This window comes from Dermochelys coriacea, chromosome 2 (genome assembly GCF_009764565.3).
Source record: "Dermochelys coriacea isolate rDerCor1 chromosome 2, rDerCor1.pri.v4, whole genome shotgun sequence".
NCBI lineage: Eukaryota > Metazoa > Chordata > Testudines > Dermochelyidae > Dermochelys > Dermochelys coriacea.
The window spans coordinates 89,937,654-89,958,754 of record NC_050069.1 but is presented as its reverse complement, the minus strand read 5'-3'; positions in this window follow the sequence as shown (position 1 = coordinate 89,958,754).

The window sequence follows — 21,101 nt, the reverse complement described above, 5'->3', positions numbered from 1 at the left end:
CCACTGATTTCCCCGTAAGGAAGCGATGTTTCTGGACTATCAAGTTTTCATTACATTTGATATGTCAATGAGGCTGTTGGAAGAGGTTAGGGCATAGTACAGGTGTGATGATCCCATGCTAGGTTATGCTGCCCAAATCTTTGCAGGTCAAAATAGAGGGTTCGTATCTTTTATAGATTGATTTGTGATTGAATTAATCACTAAATAATAATACATAGTGAACAGCTATATTACAGTACAAATTGGATATGCTCAAAAATTTGTAATTTTAGTGAATTGTACATGAATTAAAATAAAGCAATAGGAGTGTCCTTCTAGGGATTCAGACATCAGCATTATATCATGAGATTTGTAATTTGCATGGATTCACCATTGATATTCTTAACTCCATTTGATCATAAAGCACTAATGAGTGGCCATTATCTTATAAGGAAATGACACAAAAAAGATACAACATTTAATATCACAAGATGTCGACAGCAGGAAATAAAGCAAAATATGCATTCCATTGCTTACAGAAATTATATGTTTGACAAAAAATGTACTTTTTTGGTCTTTTCTATTGACTGAGGACTTGTCTTCATGGTGGCATCCAGGAAATTTAATCCTAATTATCTAAAGGTGTGAATTTGAAGGGGATTAGTAAAACTGCATTAAAACCCTGCATCCTCATTCAGAAGTAAAGTGGCCTTAAACTAAACCAAATTAAGGCCATTTTAATTCTGAATAGCAGAACTCCCACCAAGATTTAATGTGGTTTGAAAAATCCACTTCAAATTTACAGCTTTAGTTAATTCAGATTAATTTTCCTAAATGTCCCCATATAGTCAAGCCCCTATTCAGCATATGAGTAGTGAATAATGTTCTCAAGGCATCAAAGCAACAGCCAATGTATTTCATGTCGGTGAAGCGATGTTATTAATCCACATACACCTCACCGAAAGGCTGCATACTTGGTTATGTATGTATGTATGCGTGGATTGTCAAAGCAAATATTTCTAGCTGTTTCTAGCATGATGTTGCACCACTGATCAATGCTAGGAGAGGTGGCTTTTTTTTTCCACATGGTGAGCTTATCTTTCTAGGCAGCTGTTGTAGCACTGAAGACCCAGCTTTATCCATGAGGGTTTATATTTTTACAGCTAAGAGTTTCACCAAGACATGTAAAATTGTAACTGAAGAATGTAACACACAGTTAATCTTAATGATGATTTCAGTGGCACAGGGATAGTCTATAGGGACAATTCAGCTTCACAGAGATGATGCAGCTGGACAGGTCTAGGTTCTGATTATCAGGCACAGGGAACCAATCATACTGGGCATTGGGACTGTGATAATTCCTTTCCAGAAGAGATTTGGCAAGCTTCATCTTGATGGTGTTCAGATCAAGGTGTAAAATACCACTTTGATTCATCATCAGATGTCCTCAACTGCCCCTCTTTCCTGAGTGCTCAAGGAATGATGGTCCTGAGCGAGTGCACAGTGATGGCCTGTGGAAAGGCTCCCTGCACCATCTTTCTCCCTAATATACCCACTTAGGAAAAGGCTGAAATTAGCTCGGAACATGTATGAGGCACTTTAGGAGTGATGTATATTGTTTAAAACCAAGGAAATGCAGGGTGAAAGACTACATTAGTGCATCCTGCCAATTGCACATACAACATACATTTAGTAGCATTGACATTTTTACAGTAGCCCAAAGTAATATTTGCTGGGGGCATTATAATTTTGAATTTACTGACTTTTGGGGGTCAAAATTCTCAGCCTTTACACCTCATTGACACACAGTAATTTTTGTGCATCAAATAGAATTGCTCCTCTGGTTTCATATCCATAGACTGACTTTCATGTTTACATATTTTTTTAGACCTACCTTCAATGCAATGTTTTTAAACTACTGATATCGGTGTCCCAGGAGGAATGGTTTAACTAGGTCACTGCTGTTCTGCAACATTTTTCAGATGTTCTACTGAAATCGGTGGAATACCAGAATAAATATAGTATATTCATCAGCTTTGCATTTGTTTTCCAGTGAAGATGCATTTTAGGCAGCAGTCTTAACACCTGAAAAAATCTCTTCAAGCAACTGTAGTAGTATTCTATATTGTATACTACCAAATATAGGTATAGCATGTCCAACAACGCCAGTCCCACAGACACTTAGGCACATGAGTAACTTCAGGCAGGTAAGCAGTCCTCAATGGGATTAGTCACATAGATTAATTTACTCACGTGCCCAGGGCTGTCCTTTGCTATTCTGGGGCCCTACGCAGCCCCACCAGGGCTCTGTGGGCAGTGGGGACTGACTTGGGGGGCAGGGGGGCCACCCCCAGCATTCACCGGTGGCGCAGCTGGGGCTAGGCCGCTGCACTTCCCACCGCTGGTGAGTGCAGGCCCAGCCTTGCTGCAGTCCTCAGGGGAGCAGGGGCGGGAAGAGGCAGGGCTGGAGCAGGGGCAGGGGCCATGGGGAAGAGGTGGGGTAGGGGCTGGAGCAATATGCAGTTGCATTGGGCACCAGGAAATTTGGTGCCCTACACAGCTGTGTACTTTGCGTATGGGTAGGGACGGCCCTGCACATTCCTTAGTGTTTTCAGCCTTGGGGGCCTATATTTGTACGATACAGCGGCAAAGACCAGGTTTCTGGGACCTCAGTGGAAAAATTTTGCCTTGAACAGAATAGAGTCTACAGCACTGCTAGTACATTAATGGAAAGCTGTACACTGAGTCCACTGAACTGTAGAATTTTCAACAAAATTCTGTTCTAAATTACAATAGTAAAATGTATTTGATTTGTTTAATGTTGAGCTATCAACAGTGCATACAACTTGTAGCTTAACAACAAAACAAAACGCTATTGTCACTATGGTATTAAGCATCAAACGCTTGATTTTTAAAATATTTAGTTCATCAATAACCCATTGTAAATGTTTTAAAATTCAAATAGGAATGTAGTGAGCATGCTCTTTTCATCTGTGATGTCAATAAACTGAGATGAGACAAGGAACGGAATTCATCAAGGTGACAAGCAGATATATATTTTTTAACTGTAATGAATAAATGACATTCCTATTAATCATTTATCTCCTTTCAAACTTTAACAAACAGTTTTAGTGATAATTACTAAATTTTTCACATTTATAAAAAACACACATATGTACAGTGGCTAATGTGTCCACAATTCAATGGTCACAAGTGCTAGTTTTCTAAATAGTAGCAAATTGCCACTCTAACTATTGATTGCATTTTGAAAAGTAGATATATAAGAATTCCATTTACTCACTATTTAAAATTACTTGTTATCTTTGATGTATCCAGCTCGTGTTGTCATCAGGTACCAGAGCCACATGTAAATTATAGTTAAGAATGTAAATATGAAGAGAAAGAAATTTGGGGTGGGATTTTCAATGGGAGCAGAGTTAGGGCAGTGCTGATCACTGTTTTGAAAATCCTACCATTGAAGAAAGAAGGTGCTGTTAAGTATCCACATCCTCTCTCTTCTTGTCACAAGCAATTCACTGTGAATAGCTAGCTTTCCTGGCTCCACGGTCTCTTCTTTTTGTTGGACCCATAGACCAATCTCCTGCCATCTTCCCATGTCCTGCAACATTAGAGTTGGTTGAAGCCTCATCCTTTGGCCACCAGGAATTGGGTCTATGCGTGCATGTGGATTTGCATACACAACTGACTGGCAAGCACACATCAATGTGCATGTAGAAGTCCAGTGCATGAACTTTTGAAGATATGGTTGATTTGTCAAAATGCTGTTTTTTCCTGATTTATCCATTCATTTTTCAAATTTACCCTACTCAATGCACTAGGAGGCAGAGCAGGTTAGTGCATTAGTCTCTCACCCTAGAGACCTAAATTTAGGATTATGGTCTCTTATCCTACTCCTTAATATTTATTTAATCACAAAACAAACTGCACAAATGGCAATTGCTGAACAAAAGCAGCCCAGGATTGTAATAACAGAGCTATTGAAAGCTGGGATACAGATACACTGGTAGAACCGTATGAGAACTTGCATGGCACTGTGAGCCAAATTCGAACCTAATAAAATGTAACTGGTTGCACCTCCACTGAGGTCAATGGAGTGCACCCAGGCTATATCTGAACTTGGCTTTCATATCTGAATTTTACCCTAATAGCCTCAACTTTCCAGTTTGTTTCAGACTAGGTGTTTTATCTGTGGGTAGCCAGTCAACAACCATTATAACATGTCCTTTGGGAGAATGACAGGTTATACAAATACCCTGGAAGACGTTATTGCATAGATAATGTTCCAATACTGTATTTCTACACATAGACTTCTATTAACATATTCCCCTAGTTTACTATGGCATATTAAAATCACCATGGTTATTTGGAATTGTTTGGAATTACAGTGAATACAAATACATACTTATAAATGAATAAAAATGTTAAGCCTCTTATGTGAGGATCTGTCACTCATTCTCAGTGGGATTTTATCCCCTTCATAACGGCTTGGATTTTGCTACTAAAATGAATATAGATCAGCACGTCATTCTAAGCCATCCAAATGATGGATTTTTTATTTTATTTTATTTATTTTTTCTTAAATAAAAGTCAGATGGATCCAGTTGGAAAACCTGTAGAAAATGCTTTAGTGGACACACTAATCATATTAATCATTTCAAGTACCAAATCTAGCCATTCCAGCAGAAGAAAGGAAAATCCACACATTGATGGTTTGTTGCCTTAACTCTAAGAGCAGCGAGCACCTTCCATCTTTTTGTACATTCTGGGCAAAATTCTAGCACAGTGGGCAGCACTAATGAAAGCCATGTATTGAGGAACGGGGCCTGCTGGGGACAGAGAGTTCAAGCAGTGGAGAAAGAAAAGTGCATGCTCTTTGTTACCCCTGGGACTCTCACAAATCTAGGATGGCTTTTGTTGCCCTCAGAGCATGTTTTAACTGGGAAAGATGTAAGGAGAAGCAGGATGGCAGACAATAGATTTAGCTTCCCAAAATGGCTGCAGTGATGCTACATAAGTATGCAGAAAGATGTCATTCAAGAACTTTGCAAAGCAACGACCGAGAGCCTGGTTAACAGGACAAAGAGATCAGGGAAGAGACTCGCTGTGTCTTGCCCAACAGGGAACTTTTACAGAAGTTCACAAGAAACATCACATCCAGCCATCAGCCAGGTACATGGCATCGCTGTCATCCGAGTAACATACATAAGCCATTACGGTATTTACACTGAATTCCCACAATTTCCTGGCAAAGACATCAGAGGTTAAATATTTGTTAACATCTCTGGATTCCAGCTGTGCTGGGGCTTGTGGCTGTACACAGGTGTTGATAGGTCTCTCTGTGTGAAGATAAGAAGACATATGTAGAAATAAAACATGGTATTGCACATGAACTTTATCCTTAATCTGTAATCGCAGGACTCTACAGTTCACATGAAATATCCCAGGTCTTGTCACAATAAAATTTAGAGAAAAATGAACCTGGAAAAAACTTGTTGGCAGATCTTTTCAAGGGAACTTTCTATCCCCTTTTCATCTTATTCCAATTATTATAGCAACAAGACTACAAAAATCTCCGTATTCCAGGTCCTTTCTCTTTCCTCTTGCTATTACCTTTGTTCCTCCAACTGCATCAGTCTCTAGTCAGTATTCATGACTACCTCTTAGATCTGACAGGATTTCAGGGAATCAGCTCTCTGCAATACAATATTCAGGTTAGGGGCCTGTCACCTATTTGAGGAGATTAAATGAGAATGGAGAGCAAGCTCATGTAGGAAGAGAAGCAAAGGAGTAAAAGGGGCAAAGAGTGGTTACAGAGCAGTGGACTGATGAAGTGGATTCTAAACCGTGAAAGCTTATGCCCAAATAATGTTAGTCTCTAAGGTGCCACAAGGACTCCTCATTATTTTTGCTGTTACAGAGCAGTGGTTCTCTCTACCTTTTCCACATTGTGATCCCATGTAACAACATACACAAATTTTGCCCCCCTCCTCCCTCCCAGCTAATCATATAGAAAGGGGAGGGTCATCACAAAACTGTGAAATCTGCCTCAATCTCCAGGTTGAGAACACGCATTAAAGATTTAAATCCTGTATCTTCCTCTAACATCCTAGTCTACTCTTCAGTCTTTGGGTGAGCTCTTCCCTTGTACTAAAGCGATCTCGTTTCCATACGGAGAAAATTATAGGAGACATCACAAATAAAGTTTGTAACAGGGTGGCTTGTCCCAAGGCTGGAGAACCAGGGTTAAATCATCTGGTCTAATACAAAAGGAAGCAGGAAGCTGCTGGGGGAGGCTGGTTGAGACAATAGCTGAGCTGGACAACAAGCAGGAGAAAGTTCTCCAGGTAGGGAAGGACCCTGCCCAAGAAGTAGGGGAGAATTTGACAGATAGACCCTGAGAGAGGAGGGGCTGTGCCTGTATTAAATTGGGATAAAGAACTATATATGAGTTTGTCTTTGGTTTCCAAAGACAAAGAGTTTGTTTTTTGGGACTAGTGGGTGAGAGACTGAAGTGGGGTGGGAGCTGGGTCTGTACATACCCAGAAGACTAAAGGATTCCTTCTGGGGCTTGTTTGAACATCTTTTTGAACTGGGTGAGTTCTTAAATGGCCCTAAAGAGGGGGGGGATGGAGGCAGGATGATGCAGGAGACCTTTGGCTCAAAGGGAAATTGCCCCTGCTACAAAGTTCCTTGCTCCCTGCAACCCTTTGTACAAAAGATCGCCATTGGCAAGATGCTAAACATATCCCAACCTGAGTTTGTCCATATGCAAAGCTGGATCAGCTAGTGCTCCTAAATGGAGATGTAAAAAGCTCAATTCAGACCTGCCACTTGAGTAACTGGATTTGAAAATTGTTAATCACATTTTGTGTTCTCTATGGGCTTCCAAAGGAAATAGCCCCTTAACCATGCTCAGTGATCATTTCGGCAAGTTAAGGTTGCCCCAATGATCAGCACAGGTGAAATCAAACTGAACTACATCAGATAAAATTACAAACTGGTGAATACAGTCTAAAACCTATCTGCCAAACACCCACTGCTTAAGAAATAAAAGATTAAGGATCACATAAGATTGCAAAAACTACAGTCATGTGAACTGAAATCATGGCATATTTGGAATTCATCGATCATATCAGCCCTCATAGAATTCTTTTTATGGTTGCTTCATTTGTACTAAATGCAAAAATTGAGGAAACAGCTTGATTAAGATTGAACTTCACTCCTCCCAGTTACAAAACCAAACATCTCTGCACATTCTGCATATTTAGATTGTTCTAATACACAACAACTGTCAGTCGAAAGAAACAAGAAATCTTTTTTCTCAAAAAATATTTGTATTAAAAATTGCTGGCTGCTGGAATCTTCATTCCAGATTGAAATTTGATCAAGGTCATCAATTCATAGATTCTAATGCTAGAAGGGTCCACTGTGGTCATCTAGTCTGACCTCCTGTATAGCACAAGCCATAGAACTTTCCCAAAATATTTCCTAGAGCAGATCTTTAGAAAAACATCCAATCTTGATTTTAAATTGCCAATGATGGGAAATCCATGACAACCCTTGACACTTTGTTCCAATGCTTAATTACTCTTACCGTTAAAAATTTATACCTTATGTCCAGTCTAAATTTGTCTAGATTTCAGCTTCCAGCCACTGGATGTATACACCAGCCAGACTGAAGAGCCCATTATTAATATTTGTTCCCCATGATGATACCTACAGACTGTAATCAAGTCATGCCTTAGCCTTCTCTTTGTTAAGCTAATAGATTGAGCTCCTTGAGTCTATCACTATAAGGCAGGTTTTCTAATCCTTTAATCATTCTTGTGACTTTTCTCTGCACCCTCTCCCAATTTATCAACATTCTTATTGAATTGTGGGCATCAGAACTGAACACAGAATTCCAGCAGTGGTCACACCTGTGCCAAATATAGAGATTAAAATAACCTCTCTAATCTGGAGATTCGCCTGTTTGTGCATCCCAGGATCATATGAGCCCACAGCCTTGTACTGGGAGCTCATGTTTCAGCTGAATCTCCAAATCTTTTTCAGAGTCATTGCTGCCCAGGACCCTGTAAGTATGACTACATTCTTTGTTCCTAGATGTATACATGTACATTTAGCCATATTAAAACACATTGTTTGCTTGTGCCCAGTTGATTGTGCAATCTAGATTGCTCTATATCAGCGACCTGTCCTCTTCATTATTTATCACTTACCCAATTTTTCTCTTATCTACAAACTTTATCAGTGAAGATTTTATGTTTTCTTCCAGTCATTGATAAAATTTTTAAATAACTTAGGGTCAAATTAACTTAGGACCCTACTGGAAACACAACCACACTGCGATGAGTGTCCATTTACAATATGTTATTGAAAGACATCACCATTCTGGAAATATACATATTAATCCTCAGAATTTTTTAAGAAAAGGCCTAGTGTGGTACAGTGGACTGCACTCTGGGATTTTTGAAGGCACGAGCAAAGTAAGGAAGAACTAGGGAAGTACAAGAATATTGGAGAAAAGTGTATTTGATAGCAGTGTTTTAAACAAAGTAGGAAGAATGATCCTGATAGTTACAGTCCTAGTCCCATAGAACACTACCCTGCCTTGAAGACTGAGTTCCATTGAATAACATTACATTCCAGTAAGAAAGACGCCATCTTTCCACTGGACCAGTGGAATTTTGACGCTGTAGGACTATACCCTTGGTAAAACTAATTTCAATTCCTAGTTAAATAATGGAATACTAACAGGAAAAAAAACTTCTATTATCTTCCAGACATTTATAAAACTATGAGAAAAAGCACAGGGTTATAAAGAACAAAATAGTGACACATACACACACTAAATTGGTTGTTTATATATAATTACTAAATTAGCGAATGAAAGGAACTTAGCTGATTAAATAGATCTTGCTTTCAGCAAAGCATTTGACATGATTCACAAAGTCTTATTTGAAAAATTAATACCAGTTTAGCTTGGAGATAACTGCCATGTTGACTGAAGACAGGACAAAGGACCATAAACAAGGGCTAATGATAATTGGCAATGAATTAGTGTCGGGTTCTGCAAAGATTGGTGTTTGTTTTGGTTTTATTTAACATCTCAATGATCTGTTAACGATATGTGAAGGTAATATTAAATTAGAAGGTGGTATAAGCATTTGTAGGAATAAGGAAATATTAGAAGGGACTTATCTGGGTTACAATATGTGCAGGAGTTCTCAGTAAAATCATTCTGAACAAATGCAAGTGAATACATTTGAAAAGGAAATTCAAAATAAGTCTACAGCATTTAATGGAAGGGAGTCACTAATAATAACTTGAAAGCTGGGATGCCAAATGAGATTTGAAGAGGTGGGAATTATGGAGAGTAAATTAAATATGCACTTCATATAGTACACAAAAATTAATCTGACTTAGGTTGCACATACAGAGGACCCACATTATAGAACAGGAAGGTAAGAACTTCTCCTGCTCAGCTCTGATGAGATACAGCTTCTGACTCTCTCCCTTTGATTTCAATAATAAATAATGCTTCCTAGCATATATACTGTTTTTTCATCAGGAGATTTGAAAGTGCTTTACCAAACTGAGGAAGTGTTGTTATCCCCGATTTAGAAGTGGAAGAATGGGTGCAGAGAGGTTAGGCAATTTGCCCAAGACCCCACTGTAAGGCAGTTGCAGAACTAGGGACTGGAGGTAGGTCTTCTGATTCCTCCTATTGGGCTTTAGCCACTGGACTATGAAGCTACCAAGCTTTTCATGTCTATTTTAAAACACGATTTTCTCACACAGAATCTGACTTTTGTTAGCGTTTAACCTGCAATTTTATGGATTACAGACATTTGCAGATGTGGAGAAATGCCTTTTATTCTTGTGTAACTGTCATAGCAATTGTGTTCTACAGATCGTGGACCTTTGCCACTCATTTTTCAGGCGTTTACAGATCTCTGTGCAAATACAGCAGCAAACTATGAGTGATAAGTAAACCTTGCCACACAAAGGGACTAATTTTTTTCTGTTATGGAGATTAATGATTACAAAGAATTCTCTTAGCTGATGAACTTAACTACGACACTGGGAGGAAAATGCTCCAGACCGTTGTTCACTTTCTCTTTCTAGAAGTGCTTTACTCAGCAGCTAGTTGTAGGGTGCTGAATAAGCCAAGGCTGTGCCGGTGTCTGATGAGAATCTTATGTTGGGAGGGGATGATGGCTGTGTGTGATTTAAGAGCCTCCAAGGGAAAGCTGAGCTGTTTAAAAACTTGTGGGCTGGTGTCAAAGTCAAGAAGACATGCAGCTTTTTGTGGGCAGCCATCTTGCTCAGGGGGCTGAGGGTTCTGTGTCGATTGCATAGTCAGTTATGATGCTAACTTGAGCTCTCTTAAGATTCCAGTGGCCAGGGCCGGCTCTAGGCACCAGCAAAACAAGCAGGTGTTTGGGGTGGCACATTTCTAGGGTGGCATTCCGGCGCCAGCCATGCCACCTCTAGAAATGTGCCCCCGCCACCCCAGCTTGCCTCCGCCTGCTCCCCTGAGTGTGCTGCCACCGCTCCGCTTCTCCTCCCTCCCGCCCAGACTTGCCACACACCAAACAGCTGTTTGGCGCAGCAAGTCTGGAGGGAGGAGAGCCGAGTGGCAGCGCACTCAGGGGAGGCAGTGGTGTGAGCGGAGGCGAGCTGGGGCAGGGAGCGGTTCCTCTACCCCACCCAGTTACTTCCTGTGCTCTCCCTCCCCCTCGCTCCCCTCCGCTCTGCCTGCTCCCCTGAACACGTTGCCTCTCCCTTGCCTGAGAGCTAGGGGGAGAAGTGGAGTGGTGGCATGTTCAGGGAGCAGGCAGAGCTAGGGCAGCGGGTTGCAGGGGGGGGAAAGCCGCAGGAAGCAATGGGGGGGAAATGCGGCATGCCCGGGGGAGGAGACGGGTCCACAGATTTGGGGAAGGGGTTGGGAAGGGGTGGAGTTGGGGTGGAGCTGGGGATGGGGGGGCACGAAAAAAAAAGCAGGGGTGGCCAAAATTTTTTGCTTGGGGCAGCAAAAATTCTAGAGCGGCCCTGCCAGTGGCTCCTCTCTGATTAAAATCTACTTCCTCTAATTTACCATTTTAGTTTTCAAATACATAAGTAATGTCACACCTGCATAGTAGAGACGATAGAATTATGCAGCAGCATATATTAAACTTTTAACTCAACAGTTTTCTGGCTAAGAAGTATTCAGCATTTGGCACTACCATCCAGCGACACAGTGTTTGTACCCTACTACACTGCTGTGTAAGACACATGGGTTCAATTCTAGTCCCTGCCTCTTGCTCTCCAATACAGGATAGATACATTGCAAAGGTGAAGTGAACAGATAATCAGCACAGGGGCCACAGAAAATACAGTACAGGAATGGACCTTCGGCAATTTGAAATAGTTGTTGATTGAAATTATGATTAGGTGACCAAATCAAAATTCAGAACACTTTTGTGTGACCATTTTTTTTTAAGAGTCAGAAAACTGCTGCAATAGCTTAGTTTTGGAAGAGTGAGTCCTACTCTTTGGCGTGTCATAAAACAAACAAGCTCTTCAACTTGCATTCGTGCCACAAAAAGTGAAAGCATTTATGGAAGCCCTGGAGCATTGTGGAAGGGCTATGGACAGGGATGCTTTGTTGGAAGACTGAAGAGTTCTTACAAATGAGAGACAACATTCAGTTAATGACATTCACTGTTCCAGCAGAGGAGAGGCTTCATTTACAATGCCTGGGAGGAAAAGTCATGTTATGAAAAAGCTGGAGTGGTTTGGCCTCTCTTTCTCATCCTGGGAACCCAAAACTTCTTAAGTTGCACAACAGGAATGCTTGATGAGGGTACCACTTTAAATGCTTTCAGCTATAAAGACTGAACTTTTAAAGCTTGACAGATCTCTAAGTCTCTTGAATACAGTGAACATGTGTGGGCCAGATGCTGCTGGTTCTGTTGCAGTATCAAGGTATCATAGGCATTCTGCATCAGCTGATAGAAACTATATCAGAAACCTAAACGTGGGGCCCAGTCACACTTTTATGAAGTTTGTGAGCTTTTGTGAGCTACAGCTCACTTCATCGGATGCATTTGGTGGAAAATGCAGACTAACACGGCTGCTACTCTGAAACCTGTCATAAACCTCATGTACGGCCTTTTGGTTATTTTTAAAAAAAACCTTTTCCTCTTGTTACGCTTTGTTCCTACTGTTGGGATTAAACAATACTTTATTTAAGAAGGGTCACTGTATTCACCACTGGTCTCTGCTCCTGAAGGAAAGAACTGCAAAATCAAAATCAGTCAGATTTGCTGAGTAGTCACAGTTGATAACCAGGGTACAGTAATCCAGCAGCATGGGCGTAGAGCAGAAGAATCGTGGAACTCGTCTCCATACCAGGGAGGTAAGGGCTCAAGGCCTAAGACCTGAGGGGGTTCACATCTGATGAAGACCACCGAAGTGGTCAGTGGTGCAGCTAGAATCTGAAATGTCCATGAGAGAGAACAAAGAGTGTCTCCTCTGGATCATGCTGAATCAGTTCTGTCCCACAAAATGGCAGCTGCCTATGCAGACAGCAGACATCTGTCCTTTGCAGACGGAAATTAAAAGATGCAGTATAGAAATCAAAATCATAACAATTACAAAGTCCATCTGCACCACAAATTTATTTTCACCCTTTACATACAGTATTTATATGACACAAAACTGGACGGCAAAAGGCAAATCAGGATTTACAAGGGTCCTCATTGCTTGGAAATTCACTCTGTGTCCTGGGGCCAAATTCTGCACTGGCTGCCCATTGAAATTCCATCAATGCCACTTACCCTCTACAGGCCTTTCTCCCAAGGCCAGCATTTTGGTAATATGTTAAAAGATCACGCATAAAGAGCAGCTCAGGTCACATGCAACAACTATGCCAGATTACCTGGGGTTCTTTCTTGTATTGTAAGTTTCAAAAAAGTTATACGTAAGTAAAGATTCGGGGATAGGCGGATATTTCACTTCTCCTAATCAGGCCCTGGCTTCCTTGTAACCTCTGTGCAGAAAGTCACATCTGGGTCACTGCATCCAAAAACCAGATATCACTGGGAATGCATGTCAGTGGAGAAACTGGCCCTTTCTTTTAGTAGGAAAGGCTCAACTGCTTTTCCTGGCAGTTGAATCAAACAGAAAATAATTTTAATGGACATACACCATTATCAAGAAAAATCTATTCATATACCCACACCTGTGAATTTTAATTAAACATATTACAGACAGGTGTGATTTGTGATGTAAGTGCCCTTCATATATGTTTATTGGCTGGCAAAAATGTATTGCAAAATAATTATGAAATGCATTTAGTGCTCTGAACACAAATGACACTTCCTGACTGGCAATATTTGTACTATGTTACATTTATATACAGCTGGGTTATTAAGTGAAGGGAAGACTCAAATACAGTGATGAAATTACAAGCACACCTTCCACCTGTTAAACACAGAATTTAGATGAGCAATCTTACCTCATTGTTGTTACTCAGTCAGCTTGGTTGTGTTGTCCTGGACACACAGAAAGACAAGATGCAAGGGACGTGGTTTAATTTGACTGCAACTTTATTAATGTAGCTGAAGTTATATGCAATAACTCATATGGTGCAGGTCATGGTTCCTTCCTTAATTATTTCCACCTGGGGAGAGAATTGGTTCTAGCCCCCCAACCCTCCATAGCTGTACCGCAGTCCATTGCTAGACCCCATCAGCACTCCCCTCATGGAAGGGTTAATGAACCAGGGAAAGGGCATTGTCTCCCCACTGTACCAGACATTAAGAGCCCCCAGCCCATTTCCCAGCTTCTTTAGGAATGCCTTCCCCCTAAGGTCATGTCCAATTCCAGTTTCTCAGGGAACTTGGCCCTCTCTGAATCAATACTTGCACTTGCACCACTTGCCACCTCCTAAATTGTGATAACTTGAACCTTGAAGGCAAAAGACTCCACCCTACCCTCATCAGTCTAGTGAGTGAAGGAAAAATTTCTTCCTAATCCCCAAAAAGACAACTAGTGCAATTTCCACAGAAGATCAAAACACATTTATGATCTAACTCCAGGGGTGGAAGGGTGGGAGCTGCTAATCGGCTGCGAGAGGGGGTCTTGGGCTGAGGGGACAGAGTTTATATACTTTCCACCAAATGCACTGGGGCCAGTGGCTTACCAGAGTACCAGCACCCTGCCCACCATCTCACCATCTCTCTCCCAAGTTCTGAAGGGGGGTTGGACCCTTAAAGCAGTGGCTTTATACCACTTTCAGGAGTCTGATTTGTCTTGCATACCCTCAAGTTTTGCCTGCATTAAAAACTATTTGCTTACAAATTCAGACATAAAAATACAAAAGTGTCACAGCTCATTGTTACTGAAAATTGCTTACTTTCTCATTTGTACCATATAATTATAAATAAAGCCATTGGAATGTAAATATTATACTTACATTTCAGTGTATAGTATATACAGCAGTATAAACAAATAATTGTATGAAATTTTAGTTTAGTTGTAGTGGCTTCGCTAGTGCTTTTTATGTAGCCTGTTGTAAAACTAGGCAAATATCTTGATAAGTCGATGTACCCCCTACCCTCGGAAGACCTCTGTGTACCCCTAGGGTACATGTCCCTCTGGTTGAGAACCACTGCCTTAAAGGAGCCACTAATTCTTTTCCCCACCAATCCAGACAAAGCCTCCGCCTTCCCTCATCCTGGGTGGTGGGGATTACATTCTCACCACCAAAGGCTTTCTTCCTTGTTACATTTCCTTTCTAGAACTGGTTTTCAAATCTAAATCACAACTACCAGCCAAATGAGTGAGAACAAAGGCCTAAAAATTAGCTTATCCAAGCAATATCATTTCATGTCATTTTTTTAGCCTACTGGCTCCCATGAAACACCACAGTTATAGATTTGATTCCAACTGTGTATTCATTTTGCAGGAAGAATTAAACTTGCCCTTACTAGTACCGTTTAAAAAACAGCTTTCAAAGATCATTCCTGTTCAAAACTTACTGGACAAAAGTTAGGAAACCTGGTAAAAGTTAAAGTTATCCAGGCATAACTATTATCAATTAATTCCCATTAATTGATAAAAGCACTTTTAATTTAATATTTAAAAAAATCATTCAATGTCTCTCGTTGTTAAAGTTATCATTATCATGATGAATATACTTTAAATTTACTCATCGCTAAGTGTGTATGTGTTTCATGTGAAAATAAGACTCAATTGTGCTTGGTAAGCACTGGCCCATGTAGGAGGTGGGGCAATGCTTTTTGTTTGTGCAAAGAATGAAGATCCTGTTTAAATGCTGCCAGCACCTTGTTTATTAGATTGTTGGAAGTACTGAAAGTTGTCTGAAGACTGGCAAAAAGAAAAGGAGTACTTGTGGCACCTTAGAGACTAAGAACTTTATTTGAGCATAAGCTTTCGTGAGCTACAGCTCAATGCATCCAATGAAGTGAGCTGTAGCTCACGAAAGCTTATGCTCAGATAAATTTGTTAGTCTCTAAGGTGCCACAAGTCATCCTTTTCTTTTTGCGAATACAGACTAACACAGCTGCTACTCTGAAATCTGAGACTGGGTATCCTAAAAGCAAAAGCAAACTTTCGATGTTTACCCGGGAGCATTAGAATATACAGTTATTTGGCCTATTGTTGCATATATGAATAGTTCAAGTTAATTTGTCTATTGAATAATTTGGTGCCACATTATGTCAACATTGTAAATTGTATGGGAAGGATGCTGCTCTTGCCTGTCTGCCTCTCAGCAGTAATCAGCATCGCCTTAAATACATTTTACAATGCTGAGCATGAAAATTGCATTGCAGTATTGTTCTGGCTGCTTGGTTATAAAGAGCACTTAATGGTTTTATGTGAAAGGTTTGACCAAATTATAATCCCAGTAGTCCAGATGAAGTGTAACAAATTAATTTACAATTCTTACTAGCAGTACTAGTTATGAGCCAGTGTGTAATTCTTCACAAGAGATTCAGTTAAGCAGAAATCCCATATAATCAATATGAATGTTGAAAGATAGCATTGGCAAGAATGATTTCAAGGTGTATGCTAGATATAACAATGCAGAGGATAAATGCCTTTGACGCCATGCTCACTTATTCCAGATGAAGATCTGGCCCAGGATATTGCTGACAAAAGGAAAGCAGTTTAGGAATAAGAACAAAGCCATCATCATAAATTAAAGTCTTAGCCTGTGTGCAAACAAAAGATGGCCAAGAAGTGATCGTTGTGATATAGAAAGAGATTCAAAGTAACAACTTTTCAAAAAAACATCTTGGTAATGAAAGGAAGGAAAGGTAAAAATGAAAGTGAAGTAGGAGCTGGACAGTAGCTTTAAGTACTGACAGTAAGACTGTACTGTTTAGTGTATCCAAAGTTTTTTTTCCAAATCAATAAAGATTGCTTCTACATAGTGACCTTTTCAAGAACTGAGTGGGCATTATCTGTAGAAATAAAGCAGAGATCACACTGTTGCATAAAGGCGGCAGAACCCAGATTTTTATGGATTCATTTGGTTATTTTATTGAAAAGATTATAGATGTGTCCAGGTACTATCATCTCAGTGATTTCAGAGACACAGTTGACGGATAGGAGCTGGGGACGATAATTGCTGGGGTCTGAAGAATCTCCAATTTTGTGGCCTGGAATAGCTTTTGTTAGTTCCCATTCAGTGGAGACAAGACCACTGTATGGAAAAAATATGATTAAAAAGAGTTATAAGCAAAGAGCAGACATTTTTAGCAATGCTAACATTTGGCGTTATTTAGGGAGCTAATTGTTTTCGGCACAGGAGTATCACTGACTTGGAAAAGAAAATGAAGGTTGTTCTTTTGCATTTATAGGGAAACAGAGAAGGGCTTTAAATTACTGACAAGTTTGAATCCAGAAAGAGGGAAATCTCCATTTTAGTGGAAAGAAGAGAAAATTCAGCCCTGAAGCTCATAGGTAACAGACTGTATAAAGTATGACAGAACTGTTTACTGTTATATGATTACTTTGAATTTGCAAAATAAAGACATCAGCCTCAGAATTCCTGTAATTAATTATTTAATGTCTTATAACTATGTTGATTAGAAACAGGATGAAGACCTGGGTCTCATCAGACATTAAGGCTAACATTTCTCTATTAACAAGGCAAATGAGTCATTTTAACTCAGTAGTTTATAAGAGGAACACATGATGGTGAATGATTTATGTAATTATCCAGGGAAGAGTTGCAATTGTCCATTATTTTATATATTCTTAGTTCTAATGGGTTTACTTAATCTAATTAAACCCAAAACATCTATGGAAGTGGTTGCATTCAAATCTATCCTCTTGTAACTCCATTGAATTAACAGAGATGCAACAGGGATAAATTTAGTCTTATGTTTGTGCTACTCATAAGTTACTGTATATAACCAGCAAGTCATTCTCCTAAAGTCTTGCTTGCAGGAGTTTCACAGGAGTCCACACAGAATTGCAAAGTATAAAGAACACTAAGAAAGAGTAGCAGATAATGAAGCCTTCAAGGACCTACATCAAATTTCATTTCCCTTCTCATGTGGCAAGCAAGGCAAGTATATATAATTCACATCCCAAGACTTTCAGCCCAGTGGGCTGTAATTTTATATGATTGCCAACACACTATAAATCAGGATTGCTCAGGACAACACAAAGGACTAGTCAATCTGAGTAGCGCCTGCCATAAAATTGACCACAGACATTGCAGAACCACAAAAAGGCTGCAAACACAGCAACTTGGGAACAGATATATTCCCGTATCTATTTAAAGACTAATGATTTCTTACACCAAATGGAACAAACGAGCACTGAGTCCCCAGTCCTGCCTGGTGTGCAAACTCTCAGTGTAGTTAATGGTCTCCTTGGAGCATATTCTATGGTATCTGATGCCTGGCAGTAGATAACAGATTTCTTGGTGTGTTGTGCTGGTTCCTGGATCTGTGAAGGTAGGGGTGGGGATCTGTGGGGTTTCTTTGTAAATCATTGTCTGTAGGTTCCCTTGTTGAAGTTGTGGTGTCCAGGAGCTGATGCTGGTGTGGGAGTGTTCTAGAGGGAGTGTGATAGAAGGATGGTGGTTGTTGATGTTGTAGTGGAACTCTATGAGGGAGTTTAGGTCATCTGTCCAGAGGATGAAATATCATTGTCAGGGTTCCCTCCTCCCCCCCCCACTCTGAACTCTGGGGTACAGATGTGGGGACCCACACGAAAGAACCCCTAAGCTTATATTCTACCACTGACATTAAACTTCCCCAAGGGCACAAATTCCTTTCCTTGGTCCTTGGACGGGATTGCTGCCGAGGAGGGGCTGCATAGGGCCCCAGAATTGCTAGGGACGGCCCTGCATCTAAATATCCAGAGAGACCTCCTTCAATACGGAAATACTCCCTCTGACTACACACCTCAGGTGTTACCTACCACACCACACTGGAACCCATATGGGGGTATCATCAGACAACTACAACCCATACTCAGTGTGGATCCCAGCCTGAAAGAAATCTTTTCCAACCCCCTTCTGGTCTTCAAGCAGCCCCCCCCCTCCCGCCCCATAGCTTTTCCAAGCCGGTCATCAGAAAAAAGATCCTCACAGAACCCAACAACTCAAAGCGAACCACACCCTGCCATAGCAACAGGTGTAAAACCTGCAGACAACGTCTCCACTGCTACCGTGATTAACACTCCCCAGAACACACCTTTCAAGATCCATGGGGCCTACACATGCCTATCACAACAGTGTGGTGTACCTCATCCAGCACCCTACTGCCCCAGTAACAACTATGTGGGTGAAATCAGACAGTCACTATGGCCTTGAATGAACTCACCCAGAGAACATGATAATACACTATCACCGATGGATGAATGATCCACAAAATGATCACTCCAAGCCTGATGTCTCAGTCCGCACAGGAAACCTGACCACCACCTTCAAAAACGAGCCTGGAATCTAAATTCACAACTTTGCTGGAGACTAAAAATAACCAAAAAAAAACCTCATCTCTTTCTCCAGCGGAGCTGGTCCAATAAAAGATATCACCTCACCCACCTTATGTCTCCAAAATCCTGGGGCCAACATGGCAAACAATTTTAATTGTAGTAATTTTTATTTTTATATAGCCACCTAAAATGTTCGGGATACTTTATAGACATAGACTACGACAGATTCCTGCCTCAAATGCTTTCTGCTAGCTGAACCTCAAGTTCCCTTTCATTAGATCTTCAATTGTGTGAGTAAAAGTAACAAATGGCTTGTAATGAGGAGTGTAATACGACAGTGCTGAATTCAGTTCTGGACTCTTCTGATTCTTGTTGACTTGGGCCAAGTGTCTCGGGTCCCCATCAGTTACACGTGCTTAACTTATGTATATGAGCAGTAAAACTGGCCTCAATGGACTACTCACATGTAATTGAATACATGCATAATAGGTTGCAGGATTGGAGGCTTTGATTGTAAGCTCTTTTGGCCAGGAAATGGCTGTTACTATATGGCTGTACAGTGCCTAGCACAACAGGGCTTTGATCTCAGTTGTGTCCTCTTTGCACTATTTAACATGCAATAATAATTAGCAGAACTAGTATGATTTTATAGATACAATTAGAAGTCATCAGTCTGCTGTTAAACAAACGGACATTAACAATTTCAGGAGTCAAAATGCTATTGCTTTAAAAGACTATGGATAAGCCTGAAATATTAATTTCCACTTACACTCTGCATAGACAGGACAGAGAACAGGGGTCTCTGTTAGTGACTGACATCCAACCTTTTCAATGCTTTAACAAGTGACAGACAGTTAAAATCATACTACATGAAGATGTACACCCACATCTTGAATACTGCGTACAGATGTCGTACCCTCATCTCAAAAAAGATATACTGGCATTAGAAAAGATTCAGAAAAGGGCAACTAAAATGATTAGTGTTTTGGAATGGGTCCCATATGAGGAGAGATTAAAGAGGCCAGGACTTTTCATCTTGGAAAAGAGGAGACTAAGGAGGGATATGATAGAGGTATATAAAATCATGAGTGGTGTGGAGAAAGTGAATAGGAAAAATTATTTACTTGTCTCATAATATAAGACTAGGGGTCACCAAATGAAATGAATGGGTAGCAGGTTTAAAAACAAATAAAAGGAGTTCTTCTTCACTCAGCGCACAGTCAACCTGTGGAACTCCTTGCCTGAGGAGATTGTGAAGCTAGGACTATAACAGGGTTTAAAAGAGAACTGGATAAATTCATGGAGATTAAGTCCATTAATGGCAATTAGCCAGGATGGGTAAGGAATAGTGTCCCTAGCCTCTGTTTGTCAGAGGATGGAGATGGATGGCTGGAGTGAGATCACTTGATCATTACTTGTTAGGTTCACTACCTCTGGGGCACCTGGCATTGGCCACTGTCGGCAGACAGGATACTGGGCTGGATGGACCTTTGGTCTGACCCAGTATGGCAAGTGCTTAAAACCCGCACAACCAAAAAGCTGATCCACTGACTTCTCAGAAACCAATGACCAAACTGGAGATATTTTTCCCCCCACATAAAAGTCTGCTTGCAATTGTCAGGTTCTGAAACAGCAGGGCTGAGTGCGGTGTTTTTTGACTCTCATGACTATTTATGACAGATTTACAAAGTCAGATATCAAGGTATGTGCGGAAGAGGGCTGGGGTTGGGGCTGTGAATACTAGCCCTCAGTGCAAGTCTTGAAGAACCAGTGATCTAGAAATGCAAATGAACTGTGCATTCTTTTTCAGGTGCTGTCCGTTTGCTCTGCTGGCTTTTATATTTCTTCACTGCTACTTTGTACAAAAGTTACCTGGTTTGATAAATCCTTGACTAGTATCAAATCAACAATACTAGTCTGTGCAAGTGCAACCTAGACTTTACTCTTCTTTAGAAAGTCTGATCTACTCTATGCGTCAGTGAAAGTCAGACAGTAAATGGGCCCGATGCTGCTCTCAAATGAGTCCGGAAATGCATCCGATGAAGTGAGCTGTAGCTCACGAAAGCTTATGCTCTAATAAATTTGTTAGTCTCTAAGGTGCCACAAGTACTCCTTTTCTTTTTGCGAAT